The sequence below is a fragment of the Mixophyes fleayi genome, chromosome 1 (assembly GCF_038048845.1).
Source record: "Mixophyes fleayi isolate aMixFle1 chromosome 1, aMixFle1.hap1, whole genome shotgun sequence".
Lineage (NCBI taxonomy): Eukaryota > Metazoa > Chordata > Amphibia > Anura > Limnodynastidae > Mixophyes > Mixophyes fleayi.
The window spans coordinates 251296653-251313547 of record NC_134402.1 but is presented as its reverse complement, the minus strand read 5'-3'; the positions used below and the strand labels follow the sequence as shown (position 1 = coordinate 251313547).

The window sequence follows — 16895 nt, the reverse complement described above, 5'->3', positions numbered from 1 at the left end:
ATTGGGATTGTCCCACTAGAATCACATTTCACAGGCTCTCCTGCTCTCTCATACCTGTTGTTGTCACTTTAACCACCTGTGGCTGCCGGTTTCTTTATTTGCGGCATGTCTGGGTCCTGGAATGTTAGGGGTCCTATTTGGGGAAAAAATGGCTACATTTAGAAAATTAACCAGCCCAGGCGTTAAATCAATAGCACCCACGATTAATTATTAGGCCTTTCTCTAACCTCAACATTGAAATAATAGTACTCACATTTAATAAATAAACCTATTTCCCTCCCTCCAAACAGTCCCAGCAATAAATCAATAGTATTTACATTTCATAAATATACCTATTTCCCGCAACCATCACTGTCATTAAATAATTCATAGTCACATTTAATAAAGAGACCTCATTCTCCCCAAACTCACCCCCACATTCCATCGCCCCAAAAACAAAATAGTACCCATTAATTAGCCACCACCTACCTCACACACACTACATTGCCAAAAGCCCCCTGTGCGATCACACACACATTACTGTGCCCCTTCATCAACACACTGTGCCTCCTTATGATCACACTGTGCCCTTCATGCTGCTTTTCCCCCTTCACCTGGCCCACTTCATCACACTGTGCCATGCTGCCTTTTGCTCCCCCTTCACACTCTGCCATGCTCTTGGTTCATCACTCTGTGCCATGCTGTTCCCCCTTCTCCTTCATCATTCTGTGCCTCTCACCCCCCCTCTTCTTCATCACCCTGTGCCTGTCTCCGCCTCCCTCTCTTCTTCATCACCCTGTGCTTTTTCTCACCCCCCTCTTCTTCATCACCTTGTGCCTCTCTCCCCTCCCCCCTCTTGATCACCCTGTGCATCTCTCCCCCTCCCCCCTTCTTCATCAGCCTGTGCCTCTCTCCCCCTCCCCCTCTTCTTCATCACACTGTGCCTTTTTCTCTCTCTATCCCTCCCCTCTTCTTCATCTCTTTTACTTACCTTTGTATTGGCTTGTTTCATCCCTTTTATTTTATTTTCTCTACTGTCTCTTCTCTTCTGTCTTCCTTTTAAGGACTCCTCTCTGCACCACTCCTCACTAAATGTCGGGCATTCAGGGCATAAAAAATGTCAGCAGTGAGGGCCTGGACCAAGCCCCTTGGCGTGGATGGGCATGGGTAATTAGTACCCACTCCCCACTCTCGGGGACCCTGATTGTCCCTCCTTATTCCAACTGTACCACACTACCAGTAGCTGCACAGAAATACAAGTCACCAATGGCTGCTTTAATATTGGTGGCTGATAATGCTGCTGCCTTGCGGAAGACACACACTCTTTTACCACCACCAGATACAATTTTTATTCCGCTACCTTATGTATCAAATGTTTCTCACATCTCTTAGATTGTAAAATGTTTGGACTGGGCTGCCTTCAAGTTCTGTTTCATATCATTGTATGAAATGTTTCTGTATTATGATTCCCTCAATGTGCAATGCTGTATAATATGTTGGCATTTCATAAATAAAGTATATTAATAATCTAACATTTATAAGATTTTATTGTTATCTTTATAAACACTCTAAATTACTATTGTTCAATGTAAATTAATCTTTTCAATCAATAGAGTGCAGTTTTACCAAATTATGAGATTTAGAAACTGACAATAAAACAATCTTCAGCCTCCAAAATATAAGATTACATAAGATTAGAGATAGGCGATTTTCCTATTGTTTGGTTTAAAAAATAAAGATTTTTAATATTATAGCAATAGTTTTCAACAAATTCAGTAATTAATCTTTTGTTGTTGGCTCAATTAAGGTTGTTTAGGAAGACATAATTAGTGCATGATGAATGGTAATGCTGACACAGAATATCCAGCACAAGCATGTTTTGTGCACCAGAAATTGAGTATGTTAAGGGCTGCTAGATAATTGGTATTGCCCAGAATTCTCTTTTTGGAGTGGTAGTGGCTTATTTGCACTATAAAATAAATAATAATATACAATATATTTTCTATATTTTCTATGAGACAGGGTAGAGTGTTGTAGTGCAAATTGAATCCCATACTTTACTTTGCCCATACAGCACTAAGCCTACATCTACCTGCCCTCTACTTCCCCCATCTAAGCATAGAGAAGCATCAGGGGGCAATACATCTCAATCTGAGATGTAAGTTTTTCTACAGTGCAAGCACAATTGTAAAAAGCACTTTTGCACTTATGACGGCGGTTCCCAAACTGTGCGCCGCGGCTCCCTGGGGTGCCGCAGCGCTGTCACAGGGGTGCCGCGATCGACCTAGAAAAAAAAGACAAAAAATAAATAAATAAATAAAAACTTACCCATCATCCAGCGCTGGATCCTCCTCCTCACTGACTGCCAGGCGTGACGTCATCATGTCCGGCAGCCTCAGTGAGGAGCTGCAGCAGAGAAGACATCAGGAAAGAAGGTAAGTGAAGGGGGCACTGAGAGACACGCTAAAGGGGACAGAGAGACGCTAAAGGGGACAGAGAGACGCTGAAGAGGACAGAGAGACGCTGAAGGGGACAGAGAGACACTGAAGGGGACAGAGAGACACTGAAGGGGGGCCCAGACAGGCTGAAGGGGACAGAGAGGCACTGAAGGGGACAGAGAGACACTGAAGGGAGACACAGACAGGCTGAAGGGGACAGAGAGGCACTGAAGGGGGACACAGAGAGACCCTGAAGGGGGGCACTGAGAGACACTGAAGGGGATAGAAAGACACTGAAGGGAGACACAGACAGGCTGGAGGGGACAGAGGCACTGAAGGGGGAAACAGACAGGCTGACGGGAACAGAGAGGCGCTGAAGGGGACAGAGAGACGCTGAAGGGAATAGAGAGAGGCTGAAGGGGACACAGAGAGGCTGAAGGGGGACACAGAGAGGCTGAAGGGGGACACAGAGAGGCTGATGGGGGACACAGAGAGGCTGATGGGGGACACAGAGAGGCTGAAGGGGCAGAGAGACACTGAAGGGGACAGAGAGACACTGAAGGGGGGCACAGACAGGCTGAAAGGGACAGAGAGGCACTGAAGGGGACAGAGAGACACTGAAGGGAGGCACAGACAGGCTGAAGGGCACAGAGAGGCACTGAAGGGGGACACAGAAAGACGCTGAAGGGGGGCACTGAGAGACACTGAAGGGGACAGAAAGACACTGAAGGGAGACAAAGACAGGCTGAAGGGGACAGAGGCACTGAAGGGGGAAACAGACAGGCTGAAGGGGACAGAGAGATGCTGAAGGGGATAGAGAGACGCTGAAGGGGACAGAGAGAGGCTGAAGGGGACAGAGAGACACTGAAGGGGACAGAGAGACACTGAAGGGGGACACAGAGGCTGATGGGGGACACAGAGAGGCTGAAGGGGGACACAGAGAGGCTGATGGGGGACACAGAGAGGCTGAAGGGGGACACAGAGAGGCTGAAGGGGGCAGAGAGACACTGAAGGGAGACACAGACAGGCTGAAGGGGACAGATGCACTGAAGGGGGAAACAGACAGGCTGAAGGGGACAGAGAGACGCTGAAGGGAACAGAGAGAGGCTGAAGGGGACAGAGAGGCTGAAGGGGACAGAGAGACACTGAAGGGGAGACAGAGGCTGATGGGGGACACAGAGAAGCTGATGGGGGACACAGAGAGGCTGATGGGGGACACAGAGAGGCTGAAGGAGGACAGAGAGGCTGATGGGGGACACAGAGAGGCTGAAGGGGGACACAGAGAGGCTGAAGGGGGACACAGAGAGGCTGAAGGGGCAGAGAGAGGCTGAAGGGGGCAGAGAGACACTGAAGGGGGACACAGACAGGCTAAAGGGGACAGAGGCACTGAAGGGGGAAACAGACAGGCTGAAGGGGACAGAGAGACGCTGAAGGGGACAGAGAGATGCTGAAGGGGACAGAGAGAGGCTGAAGGGGACAGAGAGACACTGAAGGGGACAGAGAGACACTGAAGGGGGACACAGACAGGCTAAAGGGGACAGAGGCACTGAAGGGGGAAACAGACAGGCTGAAGGGGACAGAGAGACGCTGAAGGGGACAGAGAGATGCTGAAGGGGACAGAGAGAGGCTGAAGGGGACAGAGAGACACTGAAGGGGACAGAGAGACACTGAAGTGGGACACAGAGGCTGATGGGGGACACAGAGAGGCTGATGGGGGACACAGAGAGGCTGAAGGGGGGACAGAGAGGCTGATGGGGGACAAAGAGAGGATGAAGGGGCAGAGAGAGGCTGAAGGGGGCAGAGAGACACTGAAGGGGGAAACAGACAGGCTGAAGGGGACAGAGAGATGCTGAAGGGGACAGAGAGATGCTGAAGGGGACAGATTGATGCTGAAGGGGGCAGAGAGATGCTGAAGGGGGCAGAGATACACTGAAGGGGACAGAGAGACACTGAAAGGGGGCACAGACAGGCTGAAGGGGACAGAGAGGCACTGAAGGGGGACACAGAGAGACTCTGAAGGGGGGGCACTGAGAGACACTGAAGGGGACAGAAAGACACTGAAGGGAGACACAGACAGACTGAAGGGGACAGAGAGACGCTGAAGGGGACAGAGAGACGCTGAAGGGGACAAAGAGAGGCTGAAGGGGACAGAGAGAGGCTGAAGGGGACACAGAGAGGCTGAAGGGGGACACAGAGAGGCTGAAGGGGGACACAGAGAGGCTGATGGGGGACACAGAGAGGCTGAAGGGGGCAGAGAGACACTGAAGGGGGCAGAGAGACACTGAAGGGAGACACAGACAGGCTGAAGGGGGCAGAGAGGCACTGAAGGGGGACACAGAGAGACGCTGAAGGGGGGCACTGAGAGACACTGAAGGGGACAGAAAGACACTGAAGGGAGACACAGACAGGCTGAAGGGGACAGAGGCACTGAAGGGGGAAACAGACAGGCTGAAGGGGACAGAAAGACGCTGAAGGGGACAGAGAAATGCTGAAGGGGAAAGAGAGACGCTGAAGGGGACAGAGAGAGGCTAAAGGGGACAGAGAGACACTGAAGGGGACAGAGAGACACTGAAGGGGACACAGAGGCTGATGGGGGGACAGAGAGGCTGATGGGGGGACAGAGAGGCTGATGGGGGACACAGAGAGGCTGAAGGGAAGCACAGAGAGGCTGAAGGGGGACACAGAGAGGCTGAAGGGGCAGAGAGAGGCTGAAGGGGGAAACACACAGGCTGAAGGGGACAGAGAGATGCTGAAGGGGACAGAGAGATGCTGAAGGGGACAGATTGATGCTGAAGGGGGCACAGAGACGCTGAAGGGGGCAGAGATACACTGAAGGGGACAGAGAGACACTGTAGGGGGGCACAGACAGGCTGAAGGGGACAGAGAGGCACTGAAGGGGGACACAGAGAGACTCTGAAGGGGGGCACTGAGAGACACTGAAGGGGGCAGAGAGACACTGAAGGGAGACACAGACAGGCTGAAGGGGACAGAGAGGCACTGAAGGGGGACACAGAGAGACGCTGAAGGGGGGCACTGAGAGACACTGAAGGGGACAGAAAGACACTGAAGGGAGACACAGACAGGCTGAAGGGGACAGAGGCACTGAAGGGGTAAACAGACAGGCTGAAGGGGACAGAAAGACGCTGAAGGGGACAGAGAAATGCTGAAGGGGAAAGAGAGACACTGAAGGGGACAGAGAGAGGCTGAAGGGGACAGAGAGACACTGAAGGGGACAGAGAGACACTGAAGGGGACACAGAGGCTGATGGGGACACAGAGAGGCTGATGGGGGGGACAGAGAGGCTGATGGGGGACACAGAGAGGCTGAAGGGGGGCACAGAGAGGCTGAAGGGGACACAGAGAGGCTGAAGGGGCAGAGAGACACTGAAGGGGGACACAGAGAGACTCTGAAGGGGGGCACTGAGAGACACTGAAGGGGACAGAAAGACACTGAAGGGAGACACAGACAGGCTGAAGGGGACAGAGGCACTGAAGGGGAAACAGACAGGCTGAAGGGGACAGAGAGACGCTGAAGGGGACAGAGAAATGCTGAAGGGGAAAGAGAGACGCTGAAGGGGACAGAGAGAGGCTGAAGGGGACAGAGAGACACTGAAGGGGACAGAGAGACACTGAAGGGGACACAGAGGCTGATGGGGACACAGAGAGGCTGATGGGGGGGACAGAGAGGCTGATGGGGGGGACAGAGAGGCTGATGGGGGACACAGAGAGGCTGAAGGGGGGCACAGAGAGGCTGAAGGGGGACACAGAGAGGCTGAAGGGGCAGAGAGAGGCTGAAGGGGGCAGAGAGACACTGAAGGGAGACACAGACAGGCTGAAGGGGACAAAGGCACTGAAGGGGGAAACAGACAGGCTGAAGGGGACAGAGAGACGCTGAAGGGGACAGAGAGGGGCTGAAGGAGACAGAGAGGCTGAAGGGGACAGAGAGACACTGAAGGGGGACAGAGAGGCTGAAGGGGGACACAGAGAGGCTGATGGGGGACACAGAGAGGCTGAAGGGGGACACAGAGAGGCTGAAGGGGCAGAGAGAGGCTGAAGGGGGCAGAGAGACACTGAAGGGGGACAGAGAGAGGCTGATGCGGGACAGAGAGACACTGAAGGAGGGGGACAGAGAGACACTGAAGGAGGGGGAGAGAGAGACACTGAAGGAGGGGGACAGAGAGGGACAAAGAGACGCTGAAGGAGGGGGACAGAGAGACGCTGAAGGAGGGGGACAGAGAGATGCTGAAGGAGGGGGATAGAGAGAGACACTGAATGAGGGGGACAGAGAGACACTGAAGGGGGGGACAGAGAGAGACGCTGAAGGGGGGTCAGAGTGTGAGCTGATGAAGAGGGACACAGGGTGTGAGATGGCGAAGAGGGGGACACAGGGTGTGAGATGGCGAAGAGGGGGACACAGGGTGTGAGATGGCGAAGGGGATACAGAGGTATATGATAAAGGGGCACAATGTGATGGTGAAGGGGTCTAAATACATCTTACGTCATTTTGACCCAACTACTTAAAAAACGGGACTACCCGGTAATTATTTTTGCTTAGGGGTGCCTTGGAAAAATTATGGTGACCCTAAGGGTGCCTCGAGCTGAGAAAGTTTGGGAACCACTGACTTATGAATCAGACTTATGACCAATTCTACATGACTCCCTTAGGCAGCTATTGAATTTGATAACTGTAGAATACTGTAAAATACTTTATTCTTTAAATTCTGCTTTTAAATCACAATTTGCTCTAAATTATACAATCAGGTCTCTAGTTCTCTGTTTGCACTTCCTATCAGACATCTACAATTTCTGTAGGAGCAGCACAACACATATAGATATATCTAGGGAGGGTTAGATAAAAAGTTATTATGTAGGTCTGCTTATGGTTGGCATATACATTTGGTCCTACTTTGTTTGAAAAATAACAGTGACTATGTACTCAGTTCCTCAAAAGCTATCATTCTCTAAAATGACATTGATTCAACAAACTTGAAAGATGTTCCTAAAACATCATTACTTATTGCATGTTTAAGCAAAGTGCTCTAGGATGTGTCCTGCTGTACTTTTCTCTTTTGTCTAATACGCCCAGCAGTGATGAGTGCAGTGAAAGATGTGACCAGTTTGGAATGTTTAATGTAAGATTATTGTAAATATGAAGTGACGATAACTGGGAACTTTGCTACCTGGTGACCTTGATTGGTTGTTTGTGACATACTTTGCACTTATTTATTCATGCAACTATGATTTTTTTTAAAAATCAATGATTTTTGACTTGCAGTGGAGACTGAGCTTCTAATTCTAGGATGGGGAGCTTTTTAGTGCATATTTGTAAGGTTGTAAGGTTGATAACTAGCAGTCATAACTCTCTCTGGTATTATATTATTGGTTTAACTGAGCCTATGATAAATTACACTTTCTTTCACAGTATATTTTTTTTGTGGGAATGGAATGGCGGAGTTGTGCTTCTCAGATGCTAATGGTGGGGCAGACAATACCAGTATATTCTTATCATTTGTTTGGCTATTGGCAGTTGCATGCCTGTGTCCTCTTCATCGACATTGCTTGATACAGCTTTTCTGAACAAGGGTTTTCTAATGTAATTTTATTTTGTGATGCTATGTCAAAAACATCTGCACACAGGCACAGCTTTATATTGCACACAATTGACAAATGTTTGCAAGCCATAACATTTTCTTCATTCTAAATAAGTTTTATGAAGATGCATCAGCACTACTTTTCTTTTCCTCACTGGCACTAGCATTGCTTCTTTCAGCTTATCACTTAGTGCCTGAAATATCCTTTAATAAGGCTATAGACAAGTGACATGCACTTGCTCCTAACTGATTGGCTTCTTTCCATCACATGCACTTTAATTGGCCTTATTCTTCATGGGAGGTGAATTAAACAGCAATTTTCTGGTGAAACTGTATGTTTTAGCAAATTATTTTATGAAAATTTATGCGGAATTTCACCTACTTTGCAGTCAAAAAAAATCAATTCACCCTTCTCTACCGAAAAGTAGAGGAATGCATTTAGTAGGTGAATGTGTGGTACACCATTTTTTCCTGATAAATCAAAACATATTGTATTTCTAAAATACTTGAAACATAACATTCCTTAAATAAAATGTAGCGGTAGAGGATAACTTCACTTTCTATACTGGTCCCCAGGCTCCTAAAACATCTACAGCCAGGCCTAAATATAGGGAATAGTAATAGGGAAGCTGACTGCAACTATCTATTTATGATACAGGAAGTAAAATTTTTGCAACTTCCTGTATTATGAATATGCCTCTCAGATTTTCTTTTGGAATGGCTTGCTGCAAAGTAAACCTGGGGACTGGCCCAATAATTTAAATCATTGGTGGCTATAAAACATATTGCTATATATTGAAAGCTGTGACTACAGAACGCACCACATTTGGTGGTCTATTTTATGACATTTTCATTATATTTATTTGCATTGTGTATTATACAATTCTTCTGCATGTTAACCCCTTTGCTGCCAAGACACACAACAAATCATCACACTGCTCATCTCTATGCCATACTTTACAACATTGTAAACACAAATTATGGCATGCTTTTGAGAAACAATCCTTCAATTCACCAAGACCACACCATTTTAACACAAGGTTACATTTGCTTCCCAGTAGGCCACTCCCCTTTTGATTGACAACATTTGTGATTTTCGTTTGAAAATCAGGATTGTTTGCAGGTGTGCTATGCAGATCACACCTATGTCTGTGTTCAACTTCAGTCACATTAGATGAAGAATGTATAGAGAACAGCAGCGTTCAGACTCCTGTCAGTGCACCTGCTTGCTGGTCAGTTGGCCAGCAGTCAGTTATTGGAGGGAGAAAAGGGAGGCCATGGCAGTGTAAGTCTCTTCCTAAGAAACTTTTTTTTTTCATTGTTTCTGTGTAGCATGTGCCGTTTCCTTTTCTGTGTTTACTGTTCGTCTACATGCTTTTTAAATTAACTGCCTACATGTTTCTATGGGACCTGTATGTCTATTTACCCATATTATTATATATTATAAAGAACATTTTCAACTGTGTAATCTAAGTATATATATATATATATATATATATATATATATATATATATATATAAATATGCCCCATCCCCTCTCTTTAAAGAATTCAATCATGTTACAGCCATATTGGTTGTCCCATTGTAGACCCTAGTCTGCTTTACTGATTTTATTTAATGTTAAGCTATTATATCGTCAGTGTTAGGTGTGGGAGGTCATAGTTCTAACAAAGTCTAAAGCCAAATTGCGTAGGATGCCCTCCAGTACCATCTCTCTCTTGTTTAAGTGGGTTATTTAGCAGCATTTCCCCTGAGCTTCAGAATTCTGCACGCTAGACTGTCTACAATAGGAACACTGTGAATGTAGACCTCAGCCACTTCATTTGGGTAACAGATATACTTGTATTGTTATGTTTACATGTAAGAATTTTAATAACTTTATTGAATACAATTTTGACTTAAACTTCTACACCAAGATGGCCCCTCCCTGGCCTTTCATTTTGTTTTAGGACACTATAGAAGTAACAGTATAAGCAATTAAGAACCAACCTATCTTCATTGGGAGGAGCTTCTGTCAACATTCATTTTTATTCTCTTTTTCATAGTACTATATTTTGCTAATATATATATATAAAAATATATATACATGTATGTGTGTGTGTGTATAGTACTATATTTAGCTCTTGTGTATATATTTATATATGTGTGTGTGTGTGTGTGTGTGTGTGTGTGTGTGTGTGTGTGTGAATGTGTATGTCTGTGTGTGTGTTTATGTGCATTGTATTTATTTATTACTTTAGAATTAAACTTGGAATGCAAGAGCAATTTTGGAGAATCTCAAAATGCAGTGAATGGTTAAATTCAGTTGCAAAGATTTTTAAGTATTGTATTGCACAGAAACAGCAATATGAACACTGGTCTGTGCATGGAATACCCATATAACGTGAGTAACAATTGGCCTGTTAGAACTGCTGATGAAACCAATTTGTCAATTATCTTTCATTTCATATCTCCTTTGAATAGGCAGCTTTATCTCTAGAGAGCTCAATGAGTACAGAGATATGATCTCTCTTTCCACAGATATGACCATTTCAATGCTACCAGATGTGTCTAACCTAACTTAGACCGGAGTGTCTTCTACCACTTTATAGCATATTGAATTACAACATAACAAAGTGATAGGGCTGAATATGACTATAGTAATACTGTTTATTATCTGTCATACAGCAAGATAAACTATATGTTTTCTAGTTCACAATGGATTTTAAAGTAATAATAAAAAAAATACTTACAAACATTGTTCAAATGAAAGAGTATACTTTTAATATTGGGAATCATTTGTTTGCTATTCTTTATCAATTAGTTATGTATTGCTTTTTGTTTATTAATTCATTTTAGGTTAACCCTCACTTAACCTCCGAAAAATGAGCTATAGTTCTGATTAACATACTAATAACAAAACGGCAGTTCACTTTCATTTTTAGCTTAATCTAGCATTTTGCTCATAACACAAATGAATAAATTAATAATAAAAAAATCATTTATTCTACTCATCCTGTTGTGCTTTTCATATGCTATGAAAGTCCTATTCTTTCTTTCACCTGTGAGCCATATGTTTTTACAGGCAGAGCACTGTCAGTATGTGTCTTAATACCTGTTATCTAATGGTGTATGATAATACATATACACAGCATATTTATTGTAATGTATTCAGATATAATTACAGTATTTCACAGTGCCATTTATCATGTAGGAATTGTATTTGTACTTGGGATAGATTTTTAATATAAGTTCATCAATTATTATTTATATAGCGCTGATCATAATGCACACTTACAGATAACATGTAATCATTCAAATCAGTCTCTGACCCACATACACACAATGACCCATTTTGTCAGAAGCCAATTAACCATCCAGTATGTATTTGGACTGTGAATAAAAACCCACACAGATATGGGGAGAACATACAAACTCCACACAGATTGTGTCAGTATCAAACCCATGACTACAATGCTGTGAAGCAGCAATACTAAGCACTGTATTACAGTGCGGCCTGGTCGCATAGTCAATAAGTAATTAAGATTGATTCTTTATACAACCTATCTTGCCCCCACGTTGAACAGTGAGTGATTGTGAATGCAACTAATAGTAATGCAAACAAGTATTATAATAGTCCAGATATGGCTAATTGTTACTTTTGTTTTCAAAGCAAATGTCAGTGCTTTATGGTCAGCGAATTAGTTTGTGAAAGCTACAAAGACAGAGAAATCTCAGAATTTAGAATAAGAAAATGTAGTTTTGCAGCTGTAAATGGATAATCAATCATCAATCAATCATCTTTAAGATGCCAATGCATGGTTGGTCCAGGCACTCTGCGCGAGCACTCAACAACCAGATTTTTGTTGAATTTGGCCACACATGTAGATAACTAAATTGAAAGCATCTGATATCTTAAAGAGTAGACTAAAGCTGGGTACACACTACACGGTTTTCGTCCAATAATCGGCTCAATCAGCCGACATACGACCGCTCGTTCAAAAGTCGGGTCAGTGTGTGTAGTGACACGATGGTCGAAAATCTGCCCAAATAGACGATTGTTGCCTCATTTGGTTGGTCGTACCATTAAATACTTTCGTTCCAATCTCGTTTCCGTTGTGTAGTGTGTATAAACTTCTGACCGAGCAGTGAGTACGAAATTACAGTCATTGCTCACGACAACATGGCTGTAAAAAGTCGCTAAAGGGACATATGCTCTTCCCTTTATCGTCCTAAACAAGGCTAGTGTGTATGCAGTCCATGGACCGAGCGATCGGACCATCGATCACATGTAAAATCGCTCGGCATAAAAAGTTGGTGGAAAATTCTGTAGTGTGTACCTAGCTTAAGCAACAGTATTACTTTGGGCCCAGTTAGTCCAATCAACAGCTGGATGCAAACATTGGCAGTTTGCAGTCATCAGCTACCTGGCTTTTTAGACAGTCCTAACTGTTATTTTATCAATATCTGATCATTTTGTGATCAAACACTCAGTGATCTGTAGCTAATAAGGTTTAAGCTTTAAGTTATCAATCCAAAATTTTGGTGTTTGTGGGAAGCTTTAAAGAACTAAGTTTATCTAAAGCCAGCCCCATGCTGTTACTTAACTTCTGATATCCAAAGCTAACCTGAAGATAGCAGGAGTTCCAACTGTAATTTCCTTGCCAGTCATAAAATGAATGCAGCATGCTGCGTGACTGTCCCTCCCCGCAAAATACTTCACTATATCTGATAGCACTTTTTTGTACAGTTATGTGCCAATACGTATAGCACATTATAAAAAGACGTGCTAAAAAGTCACAAGGAGGATCTAAAATGAACTTACCATGTATTAAATTCATGCCGTGTGGTTCTAAGCTACTGGAAAAATTAACGAATGTATCAAATAAAACCTTGTTTACTATTTAAAGTAAAGGATGGCACATAAAGATCACTGTTTGCTTTAAACTGAAAGGAAACTATTAGTACATGTATCCATATAGTTTGAAGTCAGCATAATAAAAAATCAATTCACAAGCATAGAGTCCTGGATATGTTTCTAAGAAATGGTATAATGGTGACACAGGTCAAGGAAATGCATAAAAATAGATCAATAACCTAACACGCCATGCTGGTATCAAGTTAGACACATCAGGGCTACTGCTGATCAATTGAGCATTTGGGTAAATAAGCTGGATGAAGAGAGAAAGAAGTGGTATACGGTCACTGTTAAACCTTTTAAATGCCACCACTATTTTTATAACCAGTTCTATACTACTTTAGAAAGAAAGCACATCATATTTACAGTATACACTACAATTATTAGATCCCAACCAAAATAAGCCAAAGCGTACTACAAAGAATTAGTAACTACTTTGCTATTTTAAAGTAAATAAAATGTGGCATTTTTTCCTAATTTAAAAATGTTATAAATAAAACTGTTTTCATGGCAAGCAACAAGATATTGATTTAATCTCTCTATTAAGATAATTCAGTATAAGGAACATTTAAATATTAGTCTTACACTGACTCAGCAAGTGTAAAAATGCCAGCACTCCAATCTCGCTAAAAAGGTTATTGATTAATATCAAATGACAGCAGGACTATATACTGAAAGAACTTCAGATATTTTGCTTTGCTAATACATCCATTTCACTCTTACTTAAATGAACTGAACAATTACTCATTTGTGGCAAGTCAGCAAAATTAAATATGCAACAGTATAATCATGATAAGCACAATATCGGTTTTTAATTTGTGCGGTCTCTCTCCAAGGGTATATGCATTTAATATTGTGCTTTGAAACTATCTGTAGAATGTTTGGAGAAGGGCGATAAACTAATGCACTTCTATACCTATCAAATTTAGCACACGGATGACAAATTAGGAAGTGATGAAGTACAACTATAAAAAAATATTTAGGATCACTAAAATTTGCAGTGTGACTTGCATGCAACATTAAGCCGCTTTCCAAATATAGGCTGTAATTTTGAGCGCATTCAGTTTTTGGTTAAGAGTTTATCAGAAAACTTTAGTAATTTAGTCTTATAGATATGTTTTGAAGTTAATATTTAATTTGATATGCTTATATAAGAATAAAACTTATAACCTTACACAGCTATCTGATATAATCATTTTTTTTTATTTCCATACTTAAATAATTATATATTAATATCACAGCAATACAAAGAAATGCTGAAATCCTGATAAGAATTGTATTTTATGTGTAGGACTTGTACCTTTCAGTTATTAACTTTTAAATAAGTTATGTAAATGAAAAGAGATATATCCCTTTAGCATTTACTTGATAAGTTGATGTGTCTTCTCCAGTTAATTTTACATAAAATCAGAGAGGAAATTTTCCAATGCTTTCCACCTCTAGATGGGCTTTCAAACCAGAATCTATTTGGTCCGAAAGTAATTTCCATCTTGTTATAGCTGAATGGGATCATTTCATTGTAATATTATTATAATAGTGTTTAGCTGGTGTCTTTAAAAAGGTTAGTTTTAGAGATTCTAGCTTATTGATAGACTTGGTCCTTTTCATTGCTAATCCTGTCTCTGTTGTCTGTATTTTCTACTCTTGGCTGAATTTGTATCCATATCATCCATATGAACAGGTTAAATTCTTCCAATGTCAGCCACGGTGGGGCCTGAGGACAATTTGTTCTATTAGGGGAGGTGAGAACTTTTCCATATTAGGCACTATTCTAAGAGTGAAGGAGATTAAATTCTCACCTGACCTCATGCATACATCCTCTCCCTGACTAGTCTTCAGCTTTTTTCATAGAGTGACTACACACCTGTGTGTATTTTTTCCAACAAAAGGGCACCATATGACACTACTTGGTCAGATTTTTGCAGTTTTATTCAAGTGATCCATCTGTTTAGATGTTGACTGGTCCAACTTGCAGTACGATATTGTCTAGTTTGAAAGTGTTCCAAAGTAGAAAGTGTAGTACAATTAGTTAATTGGCATCTAAACATAAGGAGCAACACAACTTTCCCCCTCATCTGTATTATGCATAATGACAAAGAATAGCTGAATTTCTTAATCAATAGAGTCCGCTCTATTTGATCAAACAAACTTTTGATGAAAGTTTTTATTTTATAACCTAAGAGTAATATTAATACTTATTACATCCCCGACTTTCCAATATACAAATAAAAACAAAATATTTCAGATGCAATTTCTATGACAGTAGTTTAATCTATCTGTTATTGGAGAATAGAAAATTGCTCTAAGTTAGAGTATAGTAACATGTATGGGCGGTGTTACCATGTTTGGTACCCTCCTGCAAAAAAGAAATTTGCACCCTCCTCTTTTATAAATAATTTTTTCATTCAATAATGCTTGTCTTATTTTAATACAAATCATACAATAAACTTTAATAAAGAGTGTAATACAAATAAATAAACAGCAAACATGTATTGCTGTATGAATAATATAAATGAAGAATATGTATTCTTTCTAATAAAGTTAAATATTTTTGGCAAAATAGTTTGTTGTGAAGTATAGAAGAGAAAGAATGCCCCCCCGTCATCACACTGTGCCCCTTCATTGTCATATTTTTGCCCCTCCATCATCACACTGTGTCCCTCCTCCATCATATTTTGCCCCTTCATCACACTGTGCCCCCTCCTTCATCACACTGTGCCCCCTCCTTCATCACACTGTGCCCCCTTTATCATGACACTGTGCCCTCCTTTATCCTCAGACTGTACCGTCCTTCATCACACTTTTGCTCCACTATCATCACACTTTTGTTCCTCCATCACACTGTTTCCCCTTTATTACATTGTGCCAGCTTTATCCAACTGCCCCTTTCATCACACTCTAGCTACTCCCTCACATTGTGCCCCCACTATTACACTGTGCCTCCTTAATCATACTGTGCCCTCATCATCATCCTTTTACCTCATCATCACACTGTGCCCCCTCCTTCATCACACTGTGCCCCCTCCTTCATCACTCTGTGCCCCCTCCTTCATCACACTGTGCCCCCTCCTTCATCACACTGTGCCCCCTCCTTCATCACACTTTAGCTCCTCCAATGTTGCCCTGCTCCATCACACTGTTGCCTCTGTCATCATCTTTACTTACCTTTCTATGACTTTCTTTTCTTCTGTCCTCTTTTCCTCTTTGTTTTTCTGGCTCCTCACTGACAGCATTGGGACATAATGATGTGTGAAGGGGCAGGGAGGAAGAAGGAGGGAGCAGGGTGCCTGGTACCATATGCTCTAACAGATGAAGCAGTGTGGATAGATGTGTCTGAGTCTTAAAAAAAAAAGTTTTGTCAAATTAAAATCATTATGTGGGGCATTACAAGTTACTGGAATAACTTTTAAGAGGACATGTGCCTGCTGTAACATAGACAAATTCTGTTGCTGCTATTTGACAGATCCATTGTGAATACCTGATGTTTTTTAGCTACAACTGCAAAAAAATAAAACAATCAATGCATTCCATAGTTTATTGGCACATGGGCACAGATGTTGGTAAAGTATGCTGGTTGTACACAGGATCTTTTAAATTAAAGCAATTAAGTGTTTCTGAGGTTTCAACTTTCAATTTCATAGAAAAGTCCTAAGTAAAGAATCAGAAGTTATTGCAGTAAGTTGTAGTGTCAAGTATAATGATTTCATTTAGAAAAAAATAATTGTTTCCTATAATTGAGTGGTGTTAATCATTAAGAAACAATTGCTATGCATGTAATAGACAACCCCATCTATTCGTTAAAAAATCACTAGAGACTCACTGACAAATGCCTACTTGATCTGCAAGGGTAAGTGAATGATATGGAGCTGAAGCTGATCACAGGAAAAATAAAACTACTTGTTGTTGGAGTATAGATGTTATGACAGTGCAGAATCTGAGACAAACCACACAGCCCCAAAGAAAAGCAGCTGAGCAGCCTCTGGGGCTTCTA

General features: G+C 42.4%; 1 protein-coding gene across 24 annotated transcripts in view; it reads left to right on the top strand.

The window, feature by feature from the left end:
• Positions 1-16895, top strand: part of PTPRD (protein tyrosine phosphatase receptor type D) — a 1423918-nt gene that overhangs the window by 384116 nt on the left and 1022907 nt on the right. The gene's annotated exons all lie outside the window — the stretch shown is intronic.